The following is a 14,732-nucleotide window of genomic DNA, read 5'->3' as shown; positions in this document are numbered from 1 at the left end:
ACACTACCCACCACATATCTTATTAAAGAACAAATTGAATGGGGATGGGGAGAGTTGATAACAACAAGAGGATGCTCAAGAAGATCATAAAGGAGAGTTGAGTAATATAGGTGAACAAGAATTGGGGGACAAGATTTGTAGTGACATGGGAGTGGCAAGGGAGAAGGATATGCCAAAGGGTATTGGGAGAATGTGTAATATTCCTTTTAGATCAAATTCAAATAATTCTAGGACACTATAGCTGTTCCATTTTCTTTTTATTTTTTTTACAAAGTCTTGCAGACGATAATCGGCAATTACAAACAATTGCATAACAATCAATTTCCATAAACATACAATGACATTTCTTCAAAGATACACTCCATAATTTGCCGAGAAAATTTAACAAAGAAATTCACAAAGCTTGTGATCAATAAGCTGCAAAACCCCAGCTACTTTATTTAATTAATATTGAGAAGAAATGTAATCAAATTTATTAGGAAACCTGAAAAACTCGATCTTCTTTAGAATCCTTCTATGGTTGGACACCCTTGTCTACAATATATGTTGTTTCAGCTTTCTAACAGTTCCTCCAAAATCTCGCCCTTCCTCGCTAAGCACCACTAAAGAACCTAAAGTGGTTCTTCCTCTTGACTAGCTAGGGTGGAATTTTTCACCACCGAAACTATTGCCACCAGCTAGGGTGTGTCTCTCAACACCGAAATTATGAACTGTACAACAGTTTTCCCCTTCACATGGTAAGCTACTAGAGCTTCCAATTCCAATACACAATAATCCAAATCTTCATATCTTCAAATGATCCCCTACCTTCCTTTTATTGTGATGGCCATCAAAATACCATGGGTCTTCTAACAACCATGGGTCCTTTTCGCTCTTTTAATAAAGTGACATTTTTATAAGGTTTGTTCTTAATTAATTTTTGAGTAACTTAATAATCAATTTCATTAATTTAATTACTCAATATCACCTTATTGACGACATTAAATAATTAAATTAGTTAGTTGGTCTTCTATTCTTCGAAAGGAACATTATAGAATGACAAAGATATGTGCATAATTCATGTGTCCCCTATGCTATGAAGATGTGTTTTGGGGAATATGAGGAAGACATGTGCACAATTCATGTCTCCCTATGCTATGAAGATGTGTTTCTAATAATGGAGGCAGTATGATAGAATATGTTCTTTTGAGTTTCCACAATGTATTAGGATGTTTAAATTGGTTGTCATATTCAATATGTTAGGATAAATCTAATCGATGTTTCAAACCTTCAATACATAGTCTATCATCAAGACAAAAAATAGAGATGGATAGATAAGTCAAAAAAGCATGAGAGGTTGATGTAAAATTCACTAAGAAAATGACCACCATCACCAATTTGTATGCATATACGATCAACACCATGTTTCTAGGTTCCAAGGCAAAACCAGATTGGCCAACAAACTAAAGAGTTCACTCACTAAAAAGGAAATCTAACCACATATAATAATGACCTACTAAGAAGGAACTTAAAGAAAATGAATATGAAGTATAATACATCAAAAGTAACAATACAATCCATAATATATAACTATAATCTATAACATGTAAAGTATCATATGTAACAATATAACCTACAATATAACCTACAATATGATACTATAGCCTACAATACATAACTCGAAACTATAATCTATAGTATGAGTATCATATGTAGCAATATAACCTATGTTGAATTTGTAACTATGATCAGCCCTTCATAATGTATCTTTGGCCATTTCATGTACTTGTATTGATTATTGTAAAGCATATTTTAAATGCTAGAGTCAAAAGAAAAAATATTTCGAGTCAAAGTCCCATTGCGACTTTTAAAAGAAGAAAGTTTGAATTTTTAAATTGTAATTTTTGACTCCAAAAGTTGTCAAGTCGGCCTAGGGAAAAGGACACACCCATTCGACCTAGCAGATCACTATATAAAGGCAATTCAACCTCATTCTTCCACCACCAATTCAAACTTCCTCAAGAAGACATTTTATGGACATCTCAGCGAAGATCAAGAAGGTCAAGGAGGACGAAAAAGAAGACGAATTGCATCTCTTTCTCTCTCTCTCTCTCAAGCTCGCACGTGTGGATAGATTCTCTTCTAGTTCACAACTTTTCTGGGCAGTTTTGTTGCAAGGGGCCAAAATTATGGGCGATTGCAGGGGCCAAAATTTTGGGGTAACTGGCAATGGCAAGGGGGCCGAAATTCTAGGTCAAATCAAAAAGAGTGAAATTTTGGATCAGATTAGCAAGCTTAACTTGGAGGGATTGGAGGGTTAACTAGGTTTGACCATAGGTCTAGTTGTGTCTTTTGTTGAACAAAAGAATTTCTCTATTGAAAAGGTTGTTGGGTTTTTACCCTTGGTGGGTTTTCCATGGGTAAATCTTGTCTTATCTTCGTGTATTGTGATCTCTATTGTTCTTTTATGGTTGAATTTCTTAAGTATAATTGTGGAATGATATATTGGAATAATTAAAAGAAGATCAACATCAAAAGCAATTATTAGTATTTCAAAAATATTGTGCTAGTCTATATTGCACTTAGAAAATCAACATGGTATCAAAGCTTTGGTGAAGAAAGGAACACAGATATCACCTTTGAAGAAACCCTACTTTGAAATCGCTCTCATTCAAGTCCTTGTTGATTTGCATCTATGACTTCTTCTATGAAATATGAGAACAAGTTGGAAGCGGCCTCAAACTTCTGAGCTTAGAAACTTAGAATTGATCTTACTCTTGCAAAGAACAAAAACTTGGATATTGTGACAAGAAAAGTTGTTGAACCAACAAATGCTACAGGAAAGGAGAAGTTCAAGGAGGATGGCATTACAGCCACGAGTCTTATTGTGGACTCCATCAAATATCATCTCATTCCCTATATTGCAATGCTTGATACTTCCAAGAAGACGTACGATGCCTTAACCAATCTATTCACTATCAAAAACGTTGGTCAAGCCAGGAGTCTGAAGAATGAACTTCATGATGTGACGATGACAAATGATGACACCACAGCTTCATACTTCATAAGGATTTCACAAGTAAAAGGCCAAATTCAAGCAATTGGAGAAACTATTAATGAGAACGAACTTGTGACTACAACACTTAATGGTCTACCTAGATCATGGGATGCATTTGCAAAAAGTGCAAGCAGTTGGAAGGAAGCTCCTTCATTTGAACAACTATGGACCTCTTATGCTCACGAAGAATCAAGGCTTATGTCAAGAGATAAGAAGAAAGAAGCTTCTCAAGCAATTGCATCTCAAATCAAGAACAAAGGAGAGAAGAAGTTTGGCTCTAATCACAAGAAATCGGGAAAAATATCTCCTCCTTGAGAGAGATTGTCCTGAAATGACTAACAAAAAGAAGACAAAGGGAAAACAACATGCTTTCGCAGCTAATTTTGAAGATGAACACCCAAAGAAGCCCAAAGGTGACAAAGACTTCTTTTACTTTTCTGCTCTAACAAGTTTTATTGCAAATGATGACAACATGTGGCTAGTAGATAGTGGTGCATCAAGACATGTGACCAGAGATCGTGGCAATCTTTCTAGCATGATGGAAAAGAGGTTGTCCCAAAGGGTAGAGCTTGGAGATAACCACAACTATGCAACCAAAGGAGTTGGAAAGGCATCCATAGAGCTGGAATCTAGTAACAATGTGCATCTCAGCAATGTTCTAGATGTACCAAGTTTGAAAAAGAATCTAGTGTTTATTTCGTGTTTAGAAGATAAAGGAGATAGAGTAGCTTTTGTGGATGGCAAAGTACTTGTATGGTCCAAGGGCTTTAGTATAGATGATTCTAAGGTTACTAGGATTCATGTAGGAAGATTGTATAGACTTGTGAGTCAACCAGCTCAAGCCCTAATACAAGTTGAAATCAATCCAAGTGGTCACCTTCATTATAGAGCACTACCTGAACTAAATCAAATAGTTTCAGGTGTCCCTGAATTACAAATAGATCATGAAGGTGTTTGTAAAGGTTGTGCACTTGGAAAGAATATCAAGAAACCATTTCCAAGTAGTGACAATAGATCTAAAGAAGTCTTAGATTTTATACACTCTAATGTGTGTGGTCTAATGCTTGTGAGATTACTTGGAGGTCCGTTGTACTATGTGACATTTATTGATGACTTCTCTCACAAGACATGGATTTATCTTATCAAGACAAAGGATGAAGTCTTCACAAGGTTTCAAGAATTCAAAGCTAAAGTGGAGAACTTGACAAGTAAGAAGATCAAGATTTTGAGATCTGACAATGGAGGAGAGTACACCTCAAAAGAACTTGTTGTTTTCTATAAGAAAGTTGGGATTAAGAGGGAGATGATTGTCCCCTATAATCCACAATAGAATGGTGTAGCAAAACGAAAGAACATGTCTATTGAAGAATTTGTCAAGGCCATGATGCATGATCAAGATTTGTCGATGTTCTTATGGGGAGAAGTATCACTGGCAGCTATATATATACAAAATCGAAGTCCTCGTCGAATTCTGGAAGACATGACACTTGAAGAAGTGTTCTCTAAACGAAAGCCAAAGGTTGGACATATGATAATCTTTGGTTGCCCTGCTTAGATTCATGTTCCTAAGGATAAAAGAAACAAGCTTGAACCTTCATGAAAGAAAGGCATATTTGTTGGTTACAATGAATCATCAAAGGCCTATAGAGTCTACATTTCAGAGCAGTGACAGATTGAGGTCAGTCAAGATGTCACTTTCGATGAGAAAGTTGCATATTGGAAGTCTAAGGAAGCTTCCATGGATTCCTATGATGAAGTCTTCAAAGGAAGAGTATTTGAGTTCTACAAAAGGTCTTGAAGAGACTGAATGGCCCCATGAACCTATGGAACCAATGGTTGTCCCAAAAATTAGAAAAACGCTAGCATGGCTTCGATCTACATTGGAAGAAGCCGAAGGACATGCAGCTCCTGATGACACATCCAAAGAAATTAAGAAACCTAAAAGGTTTTCTAGCTATGTAGCTCTCATGACTAACTTGATCGATGCAGAACCTTCCACTTATGAAGACATAGCTAGCCAGGAAGTGTGGAAGGAGGCCATGAGTGAAGAATATCAATCGATCATGAAGAATGATGTCTGGGAGATTGTGCCAAGGCTGGAAGGAAAGTCAGTGGTGACTTCCAAGTGGATATACAAGATCAAGCATGTTATAAATGGAAGTATTGACAAGTACAAGGCGTGATTCATGGCTAGAGGGTTCTCCCAGAAAGAGGGAGAATATTATGATGAGACCTTTGCTCCAGTTGCCAGGTACACCTCCATTAGATCCATTATTTCTCTTGTTGCTTCGTTGGGATGGAACTTACATTAGATGGATGTGAAGACTGCTTTCCTCAATGGTGTGATTGAGGAAGAGGTGTACATAGAGCAGCCTCAAGGTTTTTAGGTGCATGGAAAGGAATCTCATGTTTGCGGGTTAAAGAAGGCCTTATATGGACTCAAGCAAGCTCCAAGAGCTTGGTATGCTCGAATTCATAGTTATCTGACAACACTGGGATTTACCAAGAGTGATGGTGATCCAAACCTTTATTCTAAGGTTGTGAAGAATGCACCTGTGATCCTATTACTATGTCCTGATGATTTGTTTCTGACAAGTGTTGAGCCTCCTATCATTCAATGTAAGAAGCAGTTGGCTTCTAAAATTGATATGAAGGATCTTGGGTTGATGCATTACTACTTGGGACTAGAAGTATGGCAAAAACCTGGCAATGTTTTCCTTGGTCAAGGAAAGTATGTACTTGAGATCCTTCAAAAGTTTGGCATGATGGACTGTAAATCCATGGCTACTCCCATGGTGACTAAATTGAAGAAGTTAAGAAGCTATAAATCTAGTTTGGTAGATCCATCTATGTATCAGCGATTTATTGGTTCATTGATGTATTTTATCAGCACCATGTCGGACATTTTCTTTATTTTTAACACGTTGAGCCAGTTTCGAGTGGAACCAAGACATGAGCATTCGATTCTAGCAAAGCACATTTTGAGATATCTACGTGATACTATGAACTATGGTTTGAGGTATGTTGCAAACAAGGATGTACAGCTTCAAGGATATACAGATGCTAACTTAGCAGGAAGTGTTGATGATAGGAAGAGCACTTCGAGGTTATGCATTAGTTTTGGCTCCACTATGATATCTTGGATGAGCAAGAAGCAAATATGTATCGCACTCAGCACTATAGAAGCAAAATATATTGCAGCAAATGAAGTGTGTACAGAAGCAATGTGGCTTCAAAAGTTGTTTGCACGATTGTTCAACCAAGACTTCGAATTGACGATGATATACTACGTTAATCAAAGTTGTGTGAAGCTTTCATAGAATCTTGTGTTCCATGACAGGTCGAAGCATATTGAAATCAAGTACCATTGCATCTGTGACATGGTATAGAGGAGAGCAATAAGGCTTGAATATATCTCCACTAATGAGCAAACAATGGATGTTCTGATGAAGTCGTTGCCCAAAGAGAAGTTCATGTACTTTAGAGACAAGTTGGGGCTTCTGGAGACTACCTCTCTCGTTGAGAGGGAGTGTTGAGATGATACCAGCATGGATGGACATTCTTCCAATGGGGAGAATGATCTGAGAGGCCAAGAGTGCTCACCAAGTAGGGTTGGGTGAGTGCCTCTCAGAGGAGACCCGATTACTCACCATCAAGGGTTGAGTAAGGTCTAGATCTGATCACACACTAGGAAAAGGTGTAGTAATCTCTGTCGGTATTGTGACCCAATCACACACTAGGAAGGGCATAGTGAGGACATGGACTCGGTCACACACCAGGGAAGGGCGTAGTGAGGTCCTTCAGCATCTGGACCCGATCACACACCAGGCATAGTTTTAAAAAACTGTTCCAATCAAATCAGTCGGTTATGTTGGAAATAATACTGAGAGGGGGGGTGAATCAGTATTATCAGATCAATAAAACCTTTTCAATTTCATACTCAGAAACATATACGCGACTTCAGTTAAGTGAACCCGCGTGTACACGCGACTGTGTCTAAAGCAACTAGCGTATATGCAGATATCTTATGATTCAGTTAATCTTATCTTCAGTAAATGCATCAGAACATTATTAAGCAATTCAGCAGTAAACAGGTGCAGTATAACAGAACAGAACATCACACAAGAGCCACACACATGAACACCATGATATAAGGTGGAAACCCAATGTGGGTGAAAACCACCTGCTGCAATTCGTCTCTTTCTTCTTTAATGAGAAACTTCTTTTACAATATACTGGTGCAGTCCTTTACCAGTATGCAGGCTACAACCTGCAGAGGGCTACAACCCTCTCTCTCGTTTTCCAACTACTTTTGGAAGGGAGCTACAACCCCCTCAGCTCTTGTACTAGCTGATCCATTTACTAGTACGTAGGTGCTGACCCTACAACCTTCAGGGACCACGTTTCATCAATTTTCAGACTGGATCCAAGAGTACAAAGCAAACATTACCGCAATACAATCATCAACTTATACTTGCATCATAATTCATTAAACAACCCAATACCGAATCACTGAAACCCTGTCATCAAGAACACAGAACCCAAACCAGAATCTAGAACTCTGCAACAACCACCAGAATCAGCAACAACCTGAAATATCAACCCTTATCATGCATACGCTACTTCACTGTACCAAAACCGCGTGTATACGCTCTTTCTCCAAAGGCAACCCGCGTGCAGATCTAGAAATGATTACTTCTGCCTTTGCTGTCAGATCCGACCCTTGCCAAGCGTCCCGAACAGATAACCAGCAATACCAGATCCTCTCACTGCGTCAGACACCCACACACTCTTACTCTTTGCCTAGTGATCTTCTCCTTATATAGCCTTAGGCCTTGTTCAATACCAAGAGCCACAGACCAAGAGCCAAAACCATAGAAACACAATACCATCAACTTCAAAACTAGGGATCGACACGCCCGTCGAGATACAATGGTCCGAAACCATAGGCACAACTTCCAAGGACTAACCGCCATGGACCAAAGGTGCTTTTCCACATACACGCGCTTTTTCTGAAGCCAACCTGCATGTACACGCGACTTGGGCTTAACAAACCTGCGTGTATGAACTTCCTTGGCAAGCTGTACTAGGATCTGTCTTCTGAGTAAGTTGCCATCACCTGAACCAACTTCTGAGTATCTGTACCAACCTCTGAGTGAGTTGCCATCAAGGACAACACTTGAATCATAATGCCAACAATCTCCCCCTTTGGACTTGATGGCAACCACTACACCAAGTCACTCTCCCCCTTTGACATCAAGGGCAAAGGGCGGACCAAGATATTCTCTTCTTTGGTATACCTTCTGCTGTCCATACTCCCCCTGAGTACTTGCTGAAATCTCCAACTATGCTCCCCCTTTGTGTATGCCAAAGTGTACCAATCTATCCATCCTGCTCTTGCTGAATTGTGCTGTTCATGCTCCCCTTGACTGTAGGCAAGATCTGCAAAAGATGTTCTTCAAGAAGAACAAGGACTTATACATTATAGAAGACCTTCCTATCACCAAAAGACTCAACCTACATTCATCATTCATCCCAGGCATAGTGGGGAAACCAACATAGGCCGTTACATGACCTTGACACCATAAGAGAGATATCACAAGAGATACATGACATAGAGACGAAATATCTAGACCAAGACTTATGAAAGCCACCAACAGCATCATGATATAAGCATCAGCCTGCAATACCATTCCTAAACAGTAAGATGTATCATTTATCTTCATAGACTTTATCAACAACTTCTAACCATAATGCCAACAATGCATTATTTGAAGAATATTCTCCCCCTGAGTGTGAGCCAACCATGTCTGAACCATTTCCTGAGTCTGTTCTGCTCCCCCTGAGCCTGAGCCAACCATGACTGAACCTGGGTCTGTTCTGCTGCCCTTTTTCCATATAACCATCTGTTCTGCTGCCCTTTCTCCATATACGCGACTTTGCAGCATGTAACTCGCGTATATACGCGACTTGTCTTCATTATCTCAGCGTATGCAGGATGGAATACTGAATCTCATCACTTTCAGATTCCCCTGTGTCTGTTATGTCAGCTGACTGAGTTGTCCCACACCTTTCTGTCTCTGTCTTCTTCAATTCCTGCAACTGTGATGATGTATGGTCCCCTTGTCTTGAATTTTGAAATCTGCTTCTGCATTCCCTTGCTTTATGCCCATAGTTGTTGCATGTATAACACCTTATATTTTTCATGTTCCTTCTATCACAATCAATTGCTTTGTGTCCATATGCATTACAGGCAAAGCAATACCCTCTGAAATACCTGGGATGAGATGATCTTTCTTGAACCATTCTACTTCTGCATCTGGCTGCAACATGTCCAAGATTATGACATACATAACATTCAACTTTATTCAGCGGAGGAAATAATCGTCTATCACGTCCATAGTTAGGAGTAAAGGATCTTCCTTGAGGAATTTATTTTCTTGGTTGTTCCTTGAGCATTTCAGATTTCTCATTAGAGTTTCTTGTCTCACCTTGTGAACTAGATTCACCTTCAACATATTCATGAAAACCAAGACCAGTCTTGATAGCAGGAGATCTTTGACTATTAAGAATATCATCCAAGACTTTAGAACTATCTTGAAATCGTAAAAGCTTATCCTTTTCTTCTAGTTTACCTTTCAAGATATTTACCTCAACTTGATGTTGTTCTTCCTTTTTCAGATACTGCTTCCTTAGGTCTTCTTCAACTTTTCTCCCTTCTTCTACTTGTCGCTTTAGTTTGATCACTTCATGTTCTTGATCTTCAAGATCTTCTTTTAGAGAGAGGATCTTTGATTCAAGTCTCTGAATAGTTGTGCTCTGATCTTTTGCTATATCCTGCAATTTCTCCCTTACCCTGGTTTCTGTTTCCAATAGTTCTTTTAATTTGGCAGCTTCTTCAGTTTCTGCATTCTTCTCTTCATGTGCCATGAGACTTTTAATATCCTCGCTATCATTGGATGAAGCATTCTTCTTCTTGTGCGCCATGAGACTTCTAATATCTTCACTATCATTAAATGAACTTTTAATATGGGAATAATAGCTTCTACCATCTTCTTCATATATCCTTTCTTTGTTATGAGGACATCTAGCAGCATAGTGACCAACTCTACCACATAGAAAACATTTGAAAGGCAGCTTATCTTTGAACCGTCCAGTTCCCCGTTCAAGATTCTTGACAAAATTTACCTCATCTTCTTCCTCTGACACTTCGAATGCGGCCTCTGGTGGTACCTCTAGTCGCATTTCAAAAGCAGTTAAGATCCCGTGAAGCTGTGACATGGTAATTTTTCGCACATTCTCCTTTTCTTCTATGGCAGATACTTTAGAATCAAATTTAGTAGACAGAGATCTCAAAACCTTTTGAACTAAGACAACTTCCTCAAATTCTTCACCCAGATCCCTCATACAATTCACAATCTCATCCATACGCAGGAAATAATTAGCTACGCTTTCATTACTTCGCATCTTAAGAGTTTCATACCGGATTCTGAGAGTTTGAAGCTTCGCTATTTTTACCTGATCATCTCCTTCGTAGCTTGTAACGATTTTGTCCCATATTTCCTTAGCTGATTTGAGATGCATGATCTTCATAAATTCTGATTGAGTCAAAGTACTCAATAGGACATTAACTACTTTGGCATTGAGCTCATATTGCTTTTTCTCTGCTGGATCTGTAGGAGTTGCTGATGGGAATTTGTATCCTCCTTCTATGAGTCCCCAAACTTCTGCTCCAAGAGACTGTAGATATGCAGTGGTTCTTATCTTCCAGTGAGTAAAATTGTTCCCGTCAAAGACTGGTGGCCTGATGTGTGCCTCTCTTTCTGGATTAGCCATTTTGATGGATCTTTTCCTTCAAGCGATCAAGCTTCCTCTGAAGGACCTGCTCTGATACCAATTGTTGGAAATAATACTGAGAGGGGGGGTGAATCAGTATTATCAGATCAATAAAACCTTTTCAATTTCATACTCAGAAACATATACGCGACTTCAGTTAAGTGAACCCGCGTGTACACGCGACAGTGTCTAAAGCAACTAGCGTATATGCAGATATCTTATGATTCAGTTAATCTTATCTTCAGTAAATGCATCAGAACATTATTAAGCAATTTAGCAGTAAACAGGTGCAGTATAACAGAACAGAACATCACACAAGAGCCACACACATGAACACCATGATATAAGGTGGAAACCCAATGTGGGTGAAAACCACCTGCTGCAATTCGTCTCTTTCTTCTTTAATGAGAAACTTCTTTTACAATATACTGGTGCAGTCCTTTACCAGTATGCAGGCTACAACCTGCAGAGGGCTACAACCCTCTCTCTCGTTTTCCAACTACTTTTGGAAGGGAGCTACAACCCCCTCAGCTCTTGTACTAGCTGATCCATTTACTAGTACGTAGGTGCTGACCCTACAACCTTCAGGGACCACGTTTCATCAATTTTCAGACTGGATCCAAGAGTACAAAGCAAACATTACCGCAATACAATCATCAACTTATACTTGCATCATAATTCATTAAACAACCCAATACCGAATCACTGAAACCCTGTCATCAAGAACACAGAACCCAAACCAGAATCTAGAACTCTGCAACAACCACCAGAATCAGCAACAACCTGAAATATCAACCCTTATCATGCATACGCTACTTCACTGTACCAAAACCGCGTGTATACGCTCTTTCTCCAAAGGCAACCCGCGTGCAGATCTAGAAATGATTACTTCTGCCTTTGCTGTCAGATCCGACCCTTGCCAAGCGTCCCGAACAGATAACCAGCAATACCAGATCCTCTCACTGCGTCAGACACCCACACACTCTTACTCTTTGCCTAGTGATCTTCTCCTTATATAGCCTTAGGCCTTGTTCAATACCAAGAGCCAAAACCATAGAAACACAATACCATCAACTTCAAAACTAGGGATCGACACGCCCGTCGAGATACAATGGTCCGAAACCATAGGCACAACTTCCAAGGACTAACCGCCATGGACCAAAGGTGCTTTTCCACATACACGCGCTTTTTCTGAAGCCAACCTGCGTGTACACGCGACTTGGGCTTAACAAACCTGCGTGTATGAACTTCCTTGGCAAGCTGTACTAGGATCTGTCTTCTGAGTAAGTTGCCATCACCTGAACCAACTTCTGAGTATCTGTACCAACCTCTGAGTGAGTTGCCATCAAGGACAACACTTGAATCATAATGCCAACAGGTTAGCTCCCTGAGATATCAAATCGGCCCAATAAATCTGATTTCTCAGCTGGTTAGTTCCAATTGGGTACCAAACCAAACGGTTTTGGTACCAAATCGATCGGTTTGGTACCTAATTGGTCTTGCCCGACCGATTTTGTAAAAAAACGACCAATTAGGAAGCCACATAGTTGGGCATGTTGATGGGACCTACAAGTGGTTTTTGGTGGTGGTTTTTGGCAAACAATGGCAAGTTCCTTCCTAAATTTGGTTCCCAAAGTTTATAAAAGGGTGCCTAAGCTCCTATTTGCCTCACACATTTGATTTCTAGTGTTTCTAAGCATATGAGGGCTTGGGCAGTTCTACAACAACATTGAGTTTAGGAGCAACAACAAGAAGTTTGGAGGTTCTTTGTCATCTTGGAGTTGTCTAGTAGAGTTGGGTGTTTTAAAGCCAATGTAGATCTGGTAGTTGAACCAGGAGCTGAAGGAAGTGAACCACCAAGACCAAGCATGGCACATTGTGACTCGTGAGGGAAGCAGTAGTCGTGCAACTCGGTGAACTCGTGCTTCTAGTTCTGCTAGAAGCCTAGTGTTGTTTCTCATGCTACTACTAGTATTGTTATTGAGGATGGAGAGGAGTTTGAGGAGTCCTCAGACTCTGAGATAGATGATGTTTATGTAGCTCCTGGTGATGATCCCATTTGTAGTAGTGGCGATGAGTTTGATGAGTGATCATGTCGATCAGTGATTTGCAGTAAGATAGTGGCCTAGTAGGTTGAGTTGTCGCATTGTTTTTGGACACTAGAGGCCATTTAGAGCATCAATGTAGCATTGTTTTTGGACTCTAGAGGCCATTTAGAACCCCATTGGTTATGTATTTTGTCAATGATATCATTGATATGTATTGCACTTGGTGCCATTTTGATATATGCAGCCTTACCTAGTATACAGATGAGAAGACTTTCCACATTTTGTCTCTAATGGTTCGAAATCATGGTTTGTAATCTTAAAAATAAGTTTTTTTTCAATAAAAAAATAATTATTTTATGTATTTTTTCCAATTTTGGTTTATTGAATCTGGTTCGATCCAGTTCCGATTCAAATCACGGTTAGATAGGTGACTGGTTCGATACCTGGTTTTGGTTTTTAAAACTATGACCCCAAGTACGGTGTAGTGAGGTCCTTCAGCGTCTAGACTCGATCACCAACCAAGGAGGGTTGAGTGAGGTCTTGGCCTAGAGTCCTCATCAAGAAGGATGAGTGAGTGTTTGCTAGTTGAGATCTCAACATTTTGGGCTAGTGAGAGGCCTTGGGATTTGAGGAGCAATCACTCTACTGGAGTGAGTCTTGATATGCTAATGATATGCCATGGGTTTGGTACCACCTCGGATATGGCCACTAGTGGATGTTGATGGCAGATGATGATGCTAATGATAATTTGATATAACATTTTCTTTAGAGAAATTTGCCAACTTGAGAATATTTATGACAATCATTATGAATACCTCCTTAGTTAAGAGGGAGTGTTGAATTTGTAACCATGGTCGGTCTTCTAATGTATATTTGGCCACTTGATGTACTTATATTAATTATTGTCTATGTTGCACGGGTTCGCGAACCCGGGGGTGGGGTTCTCGAACCCGTCCTGAGTTCTCATCCCCAAGTACCGACTTCGGGTGCAGGTGCTTTTGAGAAGAACCCATAAGAATCGGGTTCTCCATTAAAAAAAATTGGGTTATTTTGTCTTGACGAGTACGGAGAACCCTAACAATGGATACTTGGAACCCCAAAATCGGGTTCTTTAGGGTTCATTTTAGTTTTTATTTTTAAATTTTTAATTAATTTAATGGGCTTCCCCTAATATTCTAGGTAGCTAATTCTTCATCTTGTCAGAGGAATTAGAGTACTTATGCCTTTATCCATTCGGTGTAGAGAATAGGTTGGGCTCAAAGAAGGCAAAGATCTTAGTGTACATTCATAGCACACTTCGTCACATATCTCGAAAAGACCCTGGGTACAAGGAGGGTCCTTTCAAGAGATGGGACCAATACACAGATGAAAGCATTAATTTGTAGGATGCCATTTACCTTCTTGTAATACATTAGAAGGGATTTCTCTAATGACTCTTTAAATAATAATATATTGATGTTTGAAACCCCTTTTTATAGCACTAATGGTTACTTCTTGCAATTCCCCTCCCTAGAGTGTTGTAAGCAACTATAAAAAACATCAATCACTTCATGTTGAAACATCAAACTTATTTAGTCGAGCGCCCTCACAAACAAAGAACAAACTCAACAAGTTTATTGGATCGATAAGGAATGTATCAAGGCTTCATGGCAACACATTTTCTTAAGAAAATGGTTGGTCCTCCCTAGCACTTGGTGACTCACAACCCATGAAATAGGGTACTCTTGGAGCTAACTACCCTTTATGGAATCCCTAATCAAAGGGAACTAACAAAGAATCAATGAACTCAAGGCGAGGTTCCAAAGCAAAGT

At 39.5% G+C, this 14,732-nt stretch overlaps 1 protein-coding gene across 1 annotated transcript in view; it reads right to left on the bottom strand.

Moving 5' to 3' along the window:
- Positions 1-14,732, bottom strand: part of LOC149226057 (GTP binding protein) — a 202,339-nt gene that overhangs the window by 154,443 nt on the left and 33,164 nt on the right. The window lies entirely within an intron of this gene.

This window comes from Pinus tabuliformis, chromosome J (assembly GCF_031772625.1).
Source record: "Pinus tabuliformis cultivar Carrire ecotype Pingquan chromosome J, CPIR1, whole genome shotgun sequence".
NCBI lineage: Eukaryota > Viridiplantae > Streptophyta > Pinopsida > Pinales > Pinaceae > Pinus > Pinus tabuliformis.
Note: the sequence above shows the minus strand (reverse complement) of the source record. Positions and strands in the feature narration are given on the sequence as shown.